General features: G+C 40.4%; 1 pseudogene across 1 annotated transcript; it reads left to right on the forward strand.

The window, feature by feature from the left end:
* The first annotated feature begins 12,720 nt into the window (after positions 1-12,720).
* On the forward strand, positions 12,721-16,066 carry LOC147359645 (serine/threonine-protein kinase MARK2-like; annotated as a pseudogene). The gene is made up of 2 exons (XR_015140391.1): positions 12,721-14,806; positions 16,046-16,066. The product of XR_015140391.1 is annotated as a serine/threonine-protein kinase MARK2-like (transcript).
* Positions 16,067-19,326: the final 3,260 nt, after the last annotated feature.

The raw sequence follows: 19,326 nt of genomic DNA on the forward strand, positions 1-19,326 counted from the left end.
GCATATTGGGCACCTACCGACCTGGGGAGTTTATCTTTCAGTCTTGTATCTTTTTGCCTTTTCATACTGTTCATGGGGTTCTCAAGGCAAGAATTCAGAAGTGGTTTGCCATTCCCTCCTCCAGTGGCAGACATTTTGTCAGAACTCTCCACCACGACCCATCCATCTTGGGTACATGGCATGGCTCATAGTTTCACTGAGTTAGACCAGGCTGTGGTCCATGTGATGAGTTCAGTAATTTTTCAGTTCACAGATAAAGAAAAAAAAAAAGTGGGAAATAGGAACATTCATGAGGGATGGGGAGAGATATAAGAGTGAAACAAGAGAGATATGGAGTTTAAAAGTGTGTGTGTGTTAATACATTTGAGTTTGATACTAAGGATAGTGAAGAACAGAAAGAAGAGAGCCCTGAGTGCTTGAGTCTCCTTAAAGGGAAGAATAGAGGTCTGAGGGGAAAAAAGGAATCCTGTTATTCTTTGGTGACCATGTGCTGTCACTGTTGCCATGAGACACCTTAGTACTGTCATTTCCAAAATAAGGTTGTACGTTCTAGGGATGTGCAAGGCTGTCCTTTAAGGTGCCTGAAGAAAATATTTTGTTATTATTGTTTCATTGTTAAGTCAGGTCTGACTCTTTGCAACTCCATGGGCTATAGCCCGCCAGGCTCCTCTATCCCTTGGATTTCCCAGGCAAGAATACTGGAGTGGCTTGTGATTTTCTTCTCCAGGGGATCTTGCTCATCAAGGGATCAAACTGGTGTCTCCTGCATTGGTAAACAGATTTTTTTTTTTTTTTACCACCAAACCACTAGTTATTAGAACTTTAATTTCTATTTAGGTTTTAATCTTGAGAAAATAGAAATACACTAAACTTTGCTAGTATTGAATATATGATTGATACTGGCTCCATCACTCAGTCACTAGGGTGGATGATTCTGGGTCACATGGTCTGCAAGAGGAATGGGAGCTCTGTAACTCAAAGTTGGTGGCAGCTACCTCATTCTGAACATACAGTGACATGTTGTATATTACATGTTCTTGGTGAAATGGATTTCTACACTATATGATGATGATAAATTAACACTCTTAAAATGTACAAGTGACTTAATATATTTTCTGCAAAGAAACTGCTGGTCAAGATGATCCTAATAATTCAAGCCAATAATAAGAGCGAGAAAATGGAAAAAAAGTATGCCCCCTCCTGGTTTGAACTCTTTCTCAGCTGTATCATGAGCTAAAATCAAAGGCTATTGGTGATATGTTATCTAGCAGCATTTTTTTTTTTAACAAAAGATACCCACTTTGCCAATCTTTTTGAATGAAAGTGATACTTTTTGATAATAAATGAGAAAATAATGGCCTTTGAAGAAAATCCATGGTTTGGAGAAAGAATTTCGAAAGCATATGTTTAAGAATGCTTCCATCACTATGTGATTTTTGTTCCTGAGATTAAGACAGATTTATTTTACCTGTAAAACTCTCATATTTCAATATTAATAATACTTTGAAAATAAATTTTCTAATTTGTTAAAAAAACTGTCCATGTGAAGACTTTAGGTAGGTTTTAAGATCATCTGTAAAAATATAAGCATTATATACCTTCTTTTAATTTGTAAAAAAAGAGATTACAATTATAGAAGATGGAATGTATTGATCAAAAATAAGACTTGTATATGATAAGCTTTTTCATAAGGACCTGTGTTTCTTTGTGAAGTGTATTTTTCAAGGAGGCTGTCATTAAAATAAAAAACCAAAATAAATTTTGGCCATCAAAATCATCAAAATCACCAGGCCATCAAATCACTGTATCACAACTTGTTATATCCAGACTTTAAAAAGCATGGTATATGTTCAATCATACCTCTTTGCTAAAATTAGTGATATTAGTAATACTTTTACAAAAAGCAGAAAATTGTATATCATTAATCAATACACTAAAATAAAATTTGTTTAGCTCATGTTTTCTCATTTCTTTAAGGTTTATTTTTATATATTTTCTTATAGACACAGTCATAATTGATGTTTTATACATTTTATTGTGTACCCCATACTCTTATAAATATTCTACTTATATTAATTACACTCTTACAACAGCTAATATATAGGCTATTGTTCCCATTTAAAGAATTAGGAAGCTCAAGCAGAGAGAGAATAAGAAACTGGCTTAGGAACAATGAGTGAATATGTGACAGACTGAAGATTTATTAGTATAGTAATGCATATACATGAGCTATTAGATTTTAAGACCAATGAACAGACCGATAGACATATAGGATTAAAATTTAGAGACTATATGTCTAATTTTAATAGGTGTGGTGGTGACGTAAGGGTATGCTCACAGGAAATTCAATCCAACATCAGTATAGTGTATTAGCACTTATAAAACATATGCATGGTCTTATTTAATTCCCATAGTAACCTTTTAAGATAGTTGTGTTGATCTCAAGAGCACAAGCATATAAAATAATGTTTAATGGAGTCTGACAGACCTGGGTATAAAGTTGAACATTACCACTTAACCATATGTGTGACTGAAGGTATTTCGTGTCTTCTTTGGATTTCATTTTGTTAATTTTCATAGTGGGCAAGCTAATATATATCCTTGTGGGTTAGTGTAGGATTAAATGACACATTATAATTTAACACAGGGTAGTGATCAAGAATGTGGATTGAGAAGCTGGACTGTCTGGGTTTGAATTCTAGCTCTGCCCACTATTACTAGCAGCTTTCTTTGTTAGGCTGTATGTTTTCTCTCTACCTTAGTTTCCTCATCTGGAAAAAATGGGCTAATAATCCTGCCTACCTTTCACAACTTTTATGTAGACTCATTGATGTAATGTGGTTCGGATGTAGCACACAAGAAAAACTCAACAAATGGTTGCTATTATTAGTAAATACAAAGTGTTTAGCAGGTATTCAATAAATAACAACTGTTTGTTGTCATTATATGCACTGAGCACATTCGACATGATTATACAATTAAGAAGTATCCTGGTCGCCTACTTCTGGGTTTACATGCATGGAAAATTGCCTTCGGAGGGATGTAGGCAAACATGTGTTCCTGGGGAGAGAACATTTAGTCTTGAGCTCATCAAGAAAGGCAGCTTTGGGATCTGAATAGGATTTGTAGAGTTAGAAAACATGGAGGAGGCAATGAAGTAAAAGCCAAGAGATAGGAAAAGGAAAAAAGTTTGCAGAAGAATGAATAATGTGTTTTGGCTGAAGCAGAGCTGCATGACAGAACTCTTCAAGAAAATGAGATACCAAGGGAAAATTTCATGCAAAGATGGGCACAATTAAGGACAGAAACGATGTTGACCTAACAGAAGCAGAATATTAAGAAGAAGTGGCAAGAAGACACAGAAAAGCTATACAAAAAATGTCTCAGTGATCCAGATAACAATGGTGTGGTGACTTAGATGAGCCAGATATCCTCGAATGGGAAGTCAAGTGGGCCATAGGAAGCATCACTACGAACAAAGCTAGTGGAGGTGATGGAGCTCCACTGAGCTATTTCAAATCCTGAAAGATGATGCTGTGAAAGTGCTGCACTCAATATGCCAGCAAATTTGAAAAACTCAGAGTGGACACAAGACTGGAAAAAGTCAGTTTTAATATCAATCCCAGAGAAAGGCAATCCCAAAGAATATTCAAACTACTGCACAATTGCACTCATCTTACACGCTAGCCTTTTCATACTGTTCATGGGGTTCTCAAGGCAAGAATACTGAAGTGGTTTGCCATTCCCTTCTCCAGTGGACTACATTTTGTCAGAACTTTCCACCATGACCCGTTCATCTTGGGTGGCCCTACATGGCACGGCTCATAGTTTCATTGAATCAGACAAGGCTGTGGTCCGTGAGATCAGATTGGTTAACTTTCTGTGACTGTGGCTTTTTAGTCTGTCTGCCCTCTAATGGAGAAGGATACGAGGCTTATGGAAGCTTCCTGACTGGGGAGAGACTGACTGAGGGGGAAACTGGATCTTGTTCTGATGGGTTGGGCCATGTTCAGTAAATCTTTAATCCGAAGAATTGATGCTTTTGAACTGTGGTGTTGGAGGAGACTCTTGAGAGTCTCTTGGACTGCAAGGAGATCCAGCCAGTCAATCCTAAAGGAAATAAGTCCTGAATATTCTTTGGAGGTCCTGATGCTGAAACTGAAGCTCCAAATACTTTGGCTACCTGATGTGAAGACCTGACTTATTGGAAAAGACCCTGATGCTGGGAAAGATTGAAGGCAGAAGGAGAAGGGGACAACAGAGGATAAGATAGTTGGATGGCATCACCAACTCGATGGAACTGAGTTTGAGCAAACTCCAGGAGTGGATATTCCCTGTGATGGACAGGGTAGCCTGGCATGCTGCAGTCCACGGGGTCACAAAGAGTTGGACTAGACTGAGTGACTGAACTAACTGAGCTGCATTAAAAGATTTTAGTGTTGGGGATTTACCTGGTGGTCCGGTGGTTAAGACTCTGAGCTTCCAATGGAAAGGGCATGCATTCGATCCTTGGTCAGGGAACTAAGATCACACATGCTGTGTGACATTGCCAAAAACACACACAAAAAAACACCCACATAAACAACAACAACAACAACTGTAAAGATTAACAGGGATGTATTTGGGTGGACTTAGAACAGGAAAAAATTGAATAAGTGAGGAGGCAAAAGAGAAGTTTATGGTGCTCACTTAGGCATAAGAGGTACGGGCCAGAAGGAGTGAAACTTGGAGGGAAGAAAAAGGAGTCCAGATGAAAGACAGCCTTCAAAAGACAAGTCAGCAGGGCTTGGACACGTTAAAAGACAGGTGAGCAAATGGAAGACAGAATGACACCAGTATTTTCATTTAAGTTGGTGTGGCATGTACGACATTGAGAAATGGGAAAGTAATATTTAGATGGGCAATGAGAGGTTTGATATTTTTATGTTGAATTTGAATTAATAGAGAAACAGTTTTAAGTAAAAATGTCAGGGGGCATTTGGAAAACTTGGATTCAGTTCAGTTCAGTCAGTTCAGTCAAAGGCAACCCATCCAGTACTCTTGCCTGGAAAATCCCATGGACGGAGGAACCTGGTAGGTTGCCGTGCATGGGGTGGCGAAGAGCAGGACACGACTGAGCGACTTCACTTTCACTTTTCACTTTCATTCACTGGAGAAGGAAATGGCAACCCACTCCAGTGTTCTTGTCTGGAGAATCCCAGGGACAGCAGAGGCTGGTGTGCTGCCATCTATGGGGTCACACAGAGTCGGACATGACTGAAGCGACTTAGCAGCAGTAGCAGCCAAGGGGAAATACTCTCAGCTGTTACTAACTAGCATCAAGGTGGGTGGATGCCAGCTGTGACAAAAGCCCTGCAGGAGTAGTTCATGGGACAAAACATGGAGAGACAGTAGTGTTCAATATAAATTCAAAACTGAGAAGCTTTGTATGGTCTCTAACTGTCTCTCTGCAAAAAATCTGCACACAAAAATAAGAACATGTGTGACAATGTGAGCCCAATGGGAGACACATCTCTTACGTCTCATTTTATTTTAAAAGAAATTGAAACCCAAGTTCCCTTTCCGTCTATCCGCCTCTTGCCCTCTTTCTTCCTTACAGAATTACACCACATCCCATAGTTCTCCTTCCTCCCTAATCAGTCTTCCTGAGAAACTAAGCTGAACATTTTTATTTAATATCTGTTTTCATTAGTAAAATTCTTCTCATAATTCTTTGAAAATTCATTCTCCCACCCAGGAACATTCAATGTTTTTGTCCTCAACTCTAAAAGTCAGGGGCCTCATGTGTACTTTGGTTTTCTTTCCACTTCTCACAAAGCACTTTACTCTGAAGAACATACCTATTCTCGTGGACTTAACAATGACAACTTACCTTTATCTGATTATTTACCATCAGAAGCCCCAAATTCACAGTTTAATTCTGTACAAAATATTCACTACACAACTGACAATTTATAAAAATTCGTCTCCATTTCACATCCCTCCCTACGTAACACAAAGATCTCCTAATGCATTGAGACAAGTGAGGTAGCATTCACTGGTTAGTACATGTAAACAACTATTTGCACTATGAAATACAAGAGCAAATCTATTTCAGAACAGAATTGCACTTCTTGCAAATGATGCAGGATTTCATGATGTCAAAACACAGTTCAGATACTTAGAAAAGCGCTCGTATGGAAGAGTTACTCTACTTAATAAATGAAGATAAATTTACAAGGCTGATGACAGAATGGTGACTTGAAAGACTTCACAAAAATTTACTTGAATATCAAAAAATTAGGAGACTTAGAAAAAAAATGATGAATCCTCACCTATGGTTTGCAAATTTTATGTTTTGCCCTCTTTATAACTGTGTCATAACAGTAAAGCTGAGAGCTTCAATAGCCAAAACAGTCTTGAAAAAGAACAAGGTTAAATGTCTCACGCTTTCTGATTTCAAGCTTATCACAATGCTATTGTAATCAAAACAGTGTGGTATGTGTATAGATACAGACAGAACAATGGAGTAGAATAGAGAGCCCAGAAATAAACCCTCACAATCATAGGCAAATGATTCCTGATCAGGAAGCTAAGACCATTCAAGGGGGGGGGGGGGGAAACCCTTGTGAACAAACAGTTGTGGAAAAACTAGATATCCACATGCAAAAGAACAAATTGTACGCTTACCTTACACTATAGACAAAAAGAACTGAAAATGGATCAAAGATCTAAATGCAAGACCTCAATCTAGAAAAGTCTTAGAAGAAAACAAAGAAGAAAAGCTTCATGACATATTTCATTGTAATTTCTTAGAGATTTCGGAGTAATTTTTTTTTTTACAACAGCTTTTTCAGATCCTTGGCTAACTCTGAAAATCAAATTGACCAAGACAGAGTAATAGGAGAAAGCATATAAATTTATTAACATAAGTCTTAAGAAACATGGGAGCCTTCATAAGAAAACCAAGATCTGAAGAAACAGTGAAATCTGAGTGTTTTCACATTAGATTTGATGAAGAGTGGATAGTCATGAAGGAATATAATAGGCCAAGGAGCATGAGGTGAGTGTAGTACACCTGCAGAAACTTAGCAAGGCCTCTTTGGAGTCTTTCTGGAATCCTTTTGTCTTTGGAGATGAGGACACACCTTTGCTTCTATAGGGAAAGCACTTCTCACTTAAAAGTATTATGACCTACTTTAGGGGTGAAGGGTGAGCAGAAGGACAAAGTAACCTTCCTACTTCTGCTGTTTTCTCAAAGTCCTTCAACTTAAAATATAAAATATGCCAAGGTGTCATATATTAGTGTAGCATGGTCTCAGCTCCGTAAGACATGACACCAAAAGCATAGACAAACAAAGTTAAAAGAGATAAATTGGACTACACCAAAATGTAAAACTTTTGTGCATCAAGGACCCAATCAATAGTGAAAAGACAACTCAAGTAATGGAAGGAAACATTGCAAACCATTTATCTGACAATGATAATGCAATGTCAGATAATGCTGTGCAAGGTGGAAGGTGCTGGCTGGGGCTCCTAGGCCGGGTCATCATACCCAGCGGATACGGCCCAAGTGCCTGCCAGGGTCACTCAGTTGTGTTTCTGTATTTCAGGAACACAAGTTGTTAAGCTTATTTTGAAATAGCCGTGAGCATCATCAGACATGCAGGTGGGCGCCCGTTCTCAGAAACTACCCTGCGTGGTAATATAAGGGCAATTTCTAAGATTTAACAACAACAGAAACAAAAAGAACATAATACAAAATGACTAAAGGATTTGAAAGAAGTTTCTCCAAAGAACATATACGAATGGCCAATAGGCACATGAAAAGATGTACCACTTCTCTAGTCAACAGGGAAATGCAAATCAAAACCACAGTGACACATCCAGCTCATACCCACTGAAGTAGCTGCTATAAAAAGAAAAAAGAAATAAAAGAAAAAGGAACACCTGTTGACAAGGATGCTAAAAAAAGGAAATCCCTGTGCACTATGTTGATATTTATTTCTTTATGGCGGCACTGGGTCTTTGCTGCTGGATACGGGCTTTCTCTAGTCGCCACAAGTGGAGGAAACTCTCTGGATGCAGTGAGTGGCCTCAGCAGTTGCAGTATATGGGCTTTAGAGCACACAGGCCCAGTAACTGTGGCCCACAGGCTTCACTGCCCCACAGAATCTGAAATCTCCCCAGACCAGGGGTTGAACTCGTGTCCCCTGCACTGGCAAACAGATTCCTAACCACTGGACCACCAGACAACGTCCCTTTTGCACTATTAATAGGAAGGTAAAATAGTGTAGTCACCATGAAAGAGCATGGTGGTTCCTCAAAAATTTAAAAATCAAATTTCTGTATGGTCCACCAAGTCTACATTTGGAATATGCTCAGAAGAATTGAAAGCGTGGTCTTGAAGAGATGCTTGTACACCCGTGTTCCTAGCAGCACTACTCACAGAAGCCCAAAGGTGGAAGCAACCCAAAGGTCCACTGATAGATGAATGGATAGACTAAATCTGATGTAAACATATAACAGAATAGTATTCGCCATAAAAAGAAAGTTCTGACATGTGTTATAACCTGTACAAACCAAAAGGACAGAATACTAAAATAATCCAGTAACACGGAAAAGGAAATGGCAACCCAGTCCAGTACTCTTGCCTGGAAAATCCCATGGATGGAGGAGCCTGGTTGGCTACAGTCCAAGGGGTCGCTAAGAGTCAGACACAACTGAGCAACTTCACTTTCACTTTTCACTGTCACGCATTGGAGAAGGAAATGGCAACCCACTCCAGTATTCTTGCCTGGAGAATCCCAGGGACAGGGGAGCCTGGTGGGCTGCTGTCTACGGGGCTGCACAGAGTCGGACACGACTGAAGTGACTTAGCAGCAGCAATCCAGTAACAAAAGACAAATACTGTGTGTTTGACTACATGTACAGCAAGTAGCCAGGTACTCAAACTCAGACACACAGAAAATATAATATAAAGGAACTTCCCTAGCAGTCCAATGGTTGAGACTCTGCCCTTCCACAGCAGGGAGCATTGGTTCAACCCCTGGTCAGGGAACTAAGATCCCACATGCCTTGTACTATGGTTAAACAGTAAAAAAATAAATAAATAAGAAAGAAAGAAAAGAAAATGTCATAGTGGTGGTTTCTAGGAGCTAGGCGGAAGGAGACATGGAGAATTGTTGTTTAATGGTGATGGAATTTCAGTTTTGCACGACTATAGATTTCTGAAGATTGGTTGCATAACAACGAGAAGATAATTAACACTACTGAACTGCACACTTCAAAATGTTTCAGATGGTATTAATACATTTTCTATTATGTGTCTTTTACCACATTTAAAAAAAATCAAAAAGATAGTTCAAGGGAAACAAAATAAAAAATGTCAAAGAATCTTGCATTCAGATTGCTTGCTAAAAGAATCTTTAAAATTTCATTACATGTTGAAGAGTCAAGACTGACTTTTTTACCACGTGTGAAATTTGTGCATAAAAGACCAGATAAAACTCAAATCAATATACCAATGATTTTTGTGTGTTTTTTTAAAACTTTGTGATGACAAAAAGATTAGAAAATAAATGTACATGTACACAATTTTTTAGAAAGTAAGACAGAGTCCAGATTCCTAGAGACTAGTGCTCAGATTCACTGGGTATACAAAACAGTGACAATAAGAAATTAATTCTTTGCTCATTCTAGGAATTAGTGGACAGATGGAATTAGAATAGACATTTTTTTAAATATAGGATACAAATAACTGTAATTACTTTTTCCCTTTTAAGTTTTTCCACTATTTACAGGTATGTAGCCTTGTTCTTTACAAAGTTATTTAAATGATCTTTCCACTTTAAATCTCTGGATAATAAAGACCTCTTTCAGTTCTGTCCTCCATTCATATGACTTCCAATTCCATCTGTGGACCAGACCAATCTAAGTTTTCTAAATGCCCTGGACATTTTACTGAAAATGTTTCTCTATTAATTCATAGTCAACATAAAAAGTCAAACCTATCATTGCCCTTCTAAATATTTCTTTTGTTCTTCTTAATGCCATCCTACATGCCACATCAACTTAAGTGAAAATACTGCTGTTATTCTGTCTTCTTCCATTTGCTCCCCTGTCATGTACTGTGTCCAAGCCCTGCTGATTTCTCTATGAAGGCTTTCATCTGCACTCCCTTTTTCCTTCCCTCCAAGGCTCCTTTTGTTCTGACCCTCACCATTCATGCCTGCTGCTGCTAAGTCGATTCAGTCATGTCTGACTCCGTGGGACCCCATAGACGGCAGCCCACCAGGCTCCCCCGTCCCTGGGATTCTCCAGGCAAGAATACTGGAGTGGGTTGCCATTTCCTTCTCCAATGCATGAAAGTGAAAGTGAAAGTGAAGTCGCTCAGTCGTGTCTGACTCTTCGAGACCCCATGGACTGATAAGTACAACAAACTTCTCTTTTGCCTCCTCACTTCTTGAATTTTTTCCTGTTCTAATTCTACCCAAATACATCCCTGTTAATCTTTTTCATTATTGTTGTTTGTGTGGATGTTTTTGGCTTCTGGCAAGGACACACAGAATGTGGGATCTCAGTTCCCTGACCAGGGATGGAACACAAGCCCTTTGCATTGGAAGCTCAGAGTCTTAACCACTGGCTGCTGCTGCTACTGCTGCTAAGTCGCTTCAGTCGTGTCCGACTCTGTGCGACCCCATAGACGGCAGCCCACCAGGCTCCCCCGTCCCTGGGATTCTCCAGGCAAGAATACTGGAGTGGGTTACCATTTCCTTCTCCAATGCATGAAAGTGAAAATGAAAGTGAAGTCGCTCAGTCGCGTCCGACTCTTAGCGACCCCATGGACTGCAGCCTACCAGGCTCCTATGTCCATGGGATTTTTCCAGGCAAGAGTACTGGAGTGGGGTGCCATTGCCTTCTCCATTAACCACTGGGCCACCAGGTAAATCCCCAACACTATTAATCTTTTAAGGAAGCTCTGCTTCGGCCAAAACACTATATTCATCTTCCGCAAACTTGCTTTTGCTTTTCCTATCTCTTGGCTTTTACATCATTACCTCTTCATGTTTTCTACCTCTCCAAATCCTATTCAGACCCCAATGCTGCCTTTCTTATGAGCTCAAGACTAAGTGTGGAACACAATTTTGCTTACATCCTTCAGAAGGCAATTTTCCATGCATGTAAACCCAGAAGTAACATACCAGGATGCTTCTTAACTGTATAATCATGACTAATGTGCTCAGTCTTCATTCCAATACCAAAGAAAGACAAGGCCAAAGAATTCTCAAACCACCACACAATTGCACTCATCTAACACGCTAGTAAAGCAATGCTCAAAATTCTCCAAGCCAGGCTTCAGCAATACCTGAACCGTGAATTTCCAGATGTTCAAGCTGCTTTTGGAAAAGGCAGAGGAACCAGAGATCAAATTGCCAACATCCGCTGGATCATCAAAAAAGCAAGAGAGTTCCAGAAAAACATCTATTTCTGCTTTATTGACTTTGCCAAAACCTTTGACTGTGTGGATCTGACCTGCTGCTTGAGAAACCTGTATGCAGGTCAGGAAGCAACAGTTAGAACTGGACATGAAACAGACTGGTTCCAAATAGGAAAAGGAGTACTTCAAGGCTGTATATTGTCACCCTGCTTATTTAACTTCTATGCAGAGTACATCATGAGACACGCTGGGCTGGAAGAAGCACAAGCTGGAATCAAGATTGCCGGGAGAAATATCAATAACCTCAGATATGCAGATGACACCACCCTTATGGCAGAATGTGAAGAACTAAAGGATCTCTTGATGAAAGTGAAAGAGGACACTGAAAAACCTGGCTTAAAAGTTTCACATTCAGAAAATGAAGATCATGGCATCTGGTCCCATCACTTCATGGCAAATAGATGGGGAAACAGTGGAAACAGTGGCTGACTTTATTTTGGGGGGCTCCAAAATCACTGCAGATGGTGACTGCAGCCCTGAAATTAAAAGATGCTTACTCCTTGGAAGGAAAGTTATGACCAACCTAGACAGCATATTAAAAAGCAAAGACATCACTTTGCCAACAAAGGTCTGTCTAGTCAAGGCTATGGCTTTTCCAGTAGTCATGTATGGATGTGAGAGTTGGACTTAATGAAACCTGAGTGCCAAAGAATTGATGCATTTGAACTGTGTTGTTGGAGAAAACTCTTCAGAGACCCTTGGACTGCAAGGAGATCTAGCCAGTCCATCCTAAAGGCGATCAGTCCTGGGTGTTCATTGGAAGGACTGATGTTGAAGCTGAAACTCCAATACTTTGGCCACCTGACACAAAGAGCTGACTCATTTGAAAAGACCCTAATGCTGGGAAAGATTGAGGGCAGCCACGACTGATCCTTTTCTTGCTCTGACCTCACAGGGCATCACTGTGATGAAACTCACAAAAAACCCTTTATAAGACCCTGCTAAGTCACTTCAGTCGTGTCCGACTCTGTGCAACCCCATAGACGGCAGCCCACGAGGCTCCCCCGTCCCTGGGATTCTCCAGGCAAGAGCACTGGAGTGGGTTGCCATTTCCTTCTCCAATGCATGAAAGTGAAAAGTAAAAGTGAAGTTGCTCAGTCGTGTTCGATGCTCAGCGAACCCATGGACTGCAGCCTTCCAGGCTCCTCCATCCATGGGATTTTCCAGGCAAGAGTACCGGAGTGGGATGCCATTGCCTTCTTCGTATAAGACCCCAGCTGGATGCATTGTCCACAGAGCCGAGGAATCTGATTTTGGTGACCTGATGGCTGGACCTAAAGTTAGCGAGCTTTTTTCCGTGTTTTGCCATTTTGTCGATTTCTTTCCTTTTTCTTTTTCATTTTTCTCTTTTTCCTTGGTCTTTTCCTCATTTTTTAAATGTCTTTTTTTTCTTTTTAATTTCTCCTCATATTTTTCTTTGTTTTTTTTTGTTTTTTTCCCCACTTTTTCCCCTTAGTTCTTTTCCTCTTCTATCTTATTTTTTTTAAGTTAGTGTAGGTAGTATTAGTAGAGAGAATATCAATGATATAGGTAGCATATTTGGTATAGTTAATAGTTTGTTAGCATAGATAGTATAGTTAGTGTTAGCACTGTTATTATTGTCGATAAACTTAGCATAAGTTCATATATTTAATACTTTATTAGCATAGTTGGTGTTAGCACTGTTAGTATAGTTCTTAGCATTAGAATAGTTGTATAGCCCTGTTAGCATACAGAGTACTGTTAGAAAAGTTAGCATTCTTAGTTAGGGCTTAGTGATAGTATAATTAGTGGTGTAGATGGTGTAGTTAGGTAATTAGTATAGCTTAGTAATGGCACCCCACTCCAGTACTCTTGCCTGGAAAATCCCATGGATGGAGGAGCCTGGAAGGCTGCAGTCCATGGGGTCGCTAAGAGTCAGACACGACTGAGCAACTTCCCTTTCACTTTTCACTTTCATGCACTGGAGAAGGAAATGGAAACCCACTCCAGTGTTCTTGCCTGGAGAATCCCAGGGACAGGGGAGCCTGGTGGGCTTCCGTCAATGGGGTCGCACAGAGTCGGACAGGATGGAAGCGACTTAGCAGCAGCAGCAGTAGCAGTTAGTATAGTTAGGGATGTGAACCTCATGGCCATCTCAACAAAAATGGTGGTTCATATTGAGATTTATGAGATCCTTCACACAATTCTGAAGGCCACTTCGCCAAAGTTGAGTTGGCCAGGCATGTTCTGACCAGGGGAGTGGTAGCCATCATGGCCATTAACAAGACAAATCAGACTTCTCCAGCATCCAGGAACCGTTTTGAGAAGTTAAAAGCATGAGAATATTAAACCACCCGAATACTGTCAAACTCCTGGAAGTGACTGATACTGAGGAGACTCTGTTTATAGTAATGGAGTACCTCAGCGGGGGAGACTTGTTCACCCACTTGGAGGCCAAAGGCCGCACGATGGAGGGGGAGGCCCAAGGCCCATTCCAAAAGCTGTTCTCGTCTCTGCATCACTGCCATCAGCTGGGTGTGGTGCACCGGGACTTGAAGCTGGACAACCTCCTCCTCGATGCCAACAACACCGCCAAGATCTCCGACTTCACACTTAGCAACCAGTGGCACCCAGGAAAGAAGCTAGACGCTTTCTGCGGCAGTCCTGCGTTCATGGCCCCAGGACTCTTCCTGGGGAGCCCTTACACAGGCCCAGAGGAGGATGTGTGGAGCCTCGGCAGCATCCAGTACACCGAGGTAACTGGATCACTCCCCTTCAGGGGATAAGATTTCTGGGAGCTGTGGCAGCGTGTGCTTAGGGGACAGCAACATATGCCCAAATAACTATTCAATGAGATAACAGACTTACTAGGAAGAATGCTAACACTCAACCCTACCAACAGAGGTACTTTAGATGATGTTTGGCAGCATCCATGGGTGAACATGGGCCAGGAGGAGCCACTCCCGCCAGCCTGTGAAGAGTACCCTGGGGAGACAGTGGGGATGATACTGGGCCAGTGCAGAGACCAAATCCAGGACTTAGACATAAGCAGTGGCAGTAACATGAATGAACCCAAGTTGAGGGCCCGCACGATCATTGTGAGGCCAGCGTTTCCTCTGACCTCAGCAGCCAAGAACATATGCCTCCCACCAGCCCTGAGATGTCCATGCATATTCCCACCTGGCTTTGGGAGACCATTCAGCAGCAGGAGAACCAGGAGTCAAGAGAGAAGACCAGAGAGCCTGCCACGCCCCACCCTGCCCGGAAGCGAGGACTGTCACCCCCAGCCCAGACTCCTCAAGTCCCAACACCCGGGATGACAGCAGCACCCGAGCCGATGATCATGCCGGTGACAGCCATGACATTGTGACATTTTCTTTTCTTTCTTTCTTATTTACTAACTTATTTATTTTTTTACTGTTTAACCATACAACAAGGCATGTGGGATCTTAGTTTCCTGACCTTGGGTTGAACTCATGCTCCCTGCTGTGGAAGGGCAGAGTCTCAACCATTGGACTGCTAGGGAAGTTCCCATTATATTATATTTTCTGTGTCTCTGAGTTTGAGTACCTAGATACTTGCTGTAAATGTAATCAAACACACAGTATTTGTCTTTTTGTTACTGGATTGCTGCTGCTAAGTCACTTCAGTCGTGTCCGACTCTGTGCAGCCCCGTAGACAGCAGCCCACCAGGCTCCCCTGTCCCTGGGATTCTCCAGGCAAGAATACTGGAGTGGGTTGCCATTTCCTTCTCCAATGCGTGACAGTGAAAAGTGAAAGTGAAGTTGCTCAGTTGTGTCTGACTCTTAGTGACCCCTTGGACTGTAGCCAACCAGGCTCCTCCATCCATGGGATTTTCCAGGCAAGAGTACTGGACTGGGTTGCCATTTCCTTTTCCGTGTTACTGGATTATTTTAGTATTCTGTCCTTTTGGTTTGTACAGGTTATAACACATGTCAGAACTTTCTTTTTATGGCGAATACTATTCTGTTATATGTTTACATCAGATTTTGTTTATCCATTCATCTATCAGTGGACCTTTGAGTTGCTTCCACCTTTGGGCTTCTGTGAGTAGTGTTGCTAGGAACATGGGTGTACAAACATCTCTTCAAGACCACGCTTTCAATTCTTCTGAGCATATTCCAAATGTAGACTTGGTGGACCATACAGAAATTTGATTTTTAAATTTTTGAGGAACCACCATGCTCTTTCATGGTGACTACACTATTTTACCTTCCTATTAATAGTGCAAAAGGGACGTTGTCTGGTGGTCCAGTGGTTAGGAATCTGTTTGCCAGTGCAGGGGACACGAGTTCAACCCCTGGTCTGGGGAGATTTCAGATTCTGTGGGGCAGTGAAGCCTGTGGGCCACAGTTACTGGGCCTGTGTGCTCTAGAGCCCATATACTGCAACTGCTGAGGCCACACACTGCATCCAGAGAGTTTCCTCCACTTGTGGCGACTAGAGAAAGCCCGTATCCAGCAGCAAAGACCCAGTGCCGCCATAAAGAAATAAATATCAACATAGTGCACAGGGATTTCCTTTTTTTTAGCATCCTTGTCAACAGGTGTTCCTTTTTCTTTTATTTCTTTTTTCTTTTTATAGCAGCTACTTCAGTGGGTATGAGCTGGATGTGTCACTGTGGTTTTGATTTGCATTTCCCTGTTGACTAGAGAAGTGGTACATCTTTTCATGTGCCTATTGGCCATTCGTATATGTTCTTTGGAGAAACTTCTTTCAAATCCTTTAGTCATTTTTTATTATGTTCTTTTTGTTTCTGTTGTTGTTAAATCTTAGAAATTGCCCTTATATTCTACATTTTAACTCATTGTCAGATAAATGGTTTGCAAATGTTTCCTTCCATTCCTTGAGTTGTCTTTTCACTATTGATTGGGTCCTTGATGCACAAAAGTTTTACATTTTGGTGTAGTCCAGTTTATCTCTTTTAACTTTGTTTGTCTATGCTTTCGGTGTCATGTGTTACGGAATTCAGACCATGCTACACTAAAATATGACTCCTTGGCATATTTTATATTTTAAGTTGAAGGACTCTGAGAAAACAGCAGAAGTAGGAAGGTTACTTTGTCCTTCTGCTCACCCTTCAACCCTGACATAGGTCATAATACTTTTAAGTGACAAGTGCTTTCCCTATAGAAGCAAAGGTGTGTCCTCATTGCCAAAGACAAAAGGATGCCAGAAAGACTCCAAAGAGGCCTTGCTAAGTTTTCCCTAGTATACTATACTCACCTCATGCTCCTTGGCCTATTATATTTCTTCATGACTATCCACTCTTCACCAAATCTAGTGTGAAAACACTCAAGTTTCACTGTTTCTTCAGATATTGGTTTTCTTATGAAGGCTCCCATGTTTCTTAAGACTTATGTTAATAAATTTATATGCTTTCTCCTATTACTCTGTGCTGGTCAATTTGATTTTTAGAGTTAGCCAAGGATCCTAAAAAGGTGGAGTTAAAACAAAATTTTTCCCCCAAATTTCTAAGAAATTACAATGGAATATGTCATGAAGCTTTTCTTCTTTGTTTTCTTCTAAGACTTTTCTAGATAGAGGTCTTACATTTAGATCTTTGATCCGTTTTCAGTTCTTTTTGTCTATAATGTAAGGTCAGGCTACAACTTGTTCTTTTGCATGTGGATATCTAGTTTTCCCACAACTGTTTGTTGAAAAGTTTTTTTTTGTTTTTTTCCCCATTGAATGGTCATAGCTTCCTTATCAGGAATCATTTGGCTATGATTGTGAGGGTTTATTTCTGGGCTCTTTATTCTATTCCATTGTTCTGTCTGTATTTATACACATACCACATGTTTTGATTACAATAGCGTTGTGATAAGCTTGAAATCAGAAAGTGTGAGACATTTAACCTTGTACTTTTTCAAGATTATTTTGGCTATAGAAGCTCTCAGCTTTACCATTATGGCACAGTTATAAAGAGGGCAAAATTTGCAAAACATACGTGAGGGTTCATCATTTTTTTTCTAAGTCTCCTAATTTTTTGATACTCAAGCAATTTTTGTGAAGTCTTTCAAGTCACCAATCTGTCATCAGCCTTGTAAATTTATCTTCATTTGTTCACTGGAGCAACTCTTCCATACAAGTGCTTTTCTAAGTTTCTGAACTGTGTTTTGACATCATGAAATCCTGCATCATTTGCAAGAAGTGCAGTTCTGTTCTGAAATAGACTTGCTCTTGTGTTTCATAGTGAAAATAGTTGTTTACATGTACTAACTAGTGAATGCTACCTCACTTGTCTCAATGCATTAGGAGATCTTTGTGTTAAGTAGGGAGGCATGTGAAATGGAGACTAATTTTTATAAATTGTCAGTTGTGTAGTGAATATTTTTTACAGAATTAAACTGTGAATTTGGGGTTTCTAATGGCAAATAATCAGATAAAGATAAGTTGTCATTGTTAAGTCCACGAGAATAGGTATGTTCTTCAGAGTAAAGTGCTTTGTGAGAAGTGGAAAGAAAACCAAAGAACACATGAGGCCCCTGACTTTTAGAGTTGAGGACAAAATTATTGAATGTTCCTGGGTGGGACAATGAATTTTCAAAGAATTGTGAGAAGAATTTGACTAATTAAATGAAAACAGATATTAAACAAAAATGTTCAGCTTAGTTTCTCAGGAAGACTGATTAGGGAGGAAAGAGAACTATGGGATGTGGTGTAATTCTGTAAGGAAGAAAGAGGGCAAGAAGATGATAGATGGAAAGGGAACTTGGGTTTCAATTTCTTTTAAAATAAAATGAGAGGTAAGAGATGTGTCTCCCATTGGGCTCACATTGTCACACATGTTCTTATTTTTTGTGTGCAGATTTTTTGCAGAGAGACAGTTAGAGACCATACAAAGCTTCTCAGTTTTGAATTTATATTGAACACTAGAGTGTCGCCATGTTTCCTGTCCCATGAACTACTCCTGCAGGGCTTTTGTCAGAGCTGGCATCCACCCACATTGACAGTAGTTAGTAACTGCTGAGAGTATTTCCTCTTGGCTGCTACTGTTGCTAAGTCGCTTCAGTCATGTCCGACTCTGTTCGAACCCATAGATGGCAGCCCACCAGGCTCTGCTGTCCCTGGGATTCCCCAGGCAAGATTACTGGAGTGGGTTGCCATTTCCTTCTCCAGTGAATGAAAGTGAAAAGTGAAAGTGAAGTTGCTCAGTCGTGTCCAACTCTTCGAGACCCCATGGACTGTTGTCTACCAGGCTCCTCCGTCCATGGGATTTTCCAGGCAAGAGTACTGGATTTTCCAGGCTAGATTTTCCAGGAAAAAAAATTTCCAGGCACTTTTCCAGGCAATTGCCATTGCCTTCTCCAATTTCCCCTTGGAACTACCTGCAATTTAATGAGGGATTCTAGACATTTAATAGAAGCACACACACACACACACAAAAGGCATAAATTTATAATGGTGGCATTTCCAGCATATCTATATAGTCATATTGTTTTATTCATTCTGTACCCATTTCTATTAAAGGTGTTTACTGAGTTGTGTGCTAGTCACAGTGTTATACTTAGAACACAAAAATAAACAAATCCTTAGAAGTAGTTTGCTATGTATGTAGTCCTTAACCGGGAGGCATAAGAGTATTCTCTCCATGTTTGAACATATGTGGGGGTGGTTTGGTTTATTCCAATGACCTGGGGGACGTTACAGGAACTCTTTGGAAAGATTTTCCTAAAGAAGAATTATCCAGCCCTAAGCAGTGGTGTCTTCATTGATAAATGCTAGAAAAAGAATAAGTGCTAGTGGCAGTGATTTATTATATACCATACTGTCTGAAACACCTTGGCTGCATTGTTTAATTTAAGCTCACCTTGTCACTTTGGAGTAACTACTATCTCCACTTTCATGAATGGCTGAAAGGA

This window comes from Bos grunniens, chromosome 14 (genome assembly GCF_055505025.1).
Source record: "Bos grunniens cultivar Pamir isolate PY7600 chromosome 14, Bosgru_T2T1.0, whole genome shotgun sequence".
In the NCBI taxonomy this organism is placed as follows: domain Eukaryota; kingdom Metazoa; phylum Chordata; class Mammalia; order Artiodactyla; family Bovidae; genus Bos; species Bos grunniens.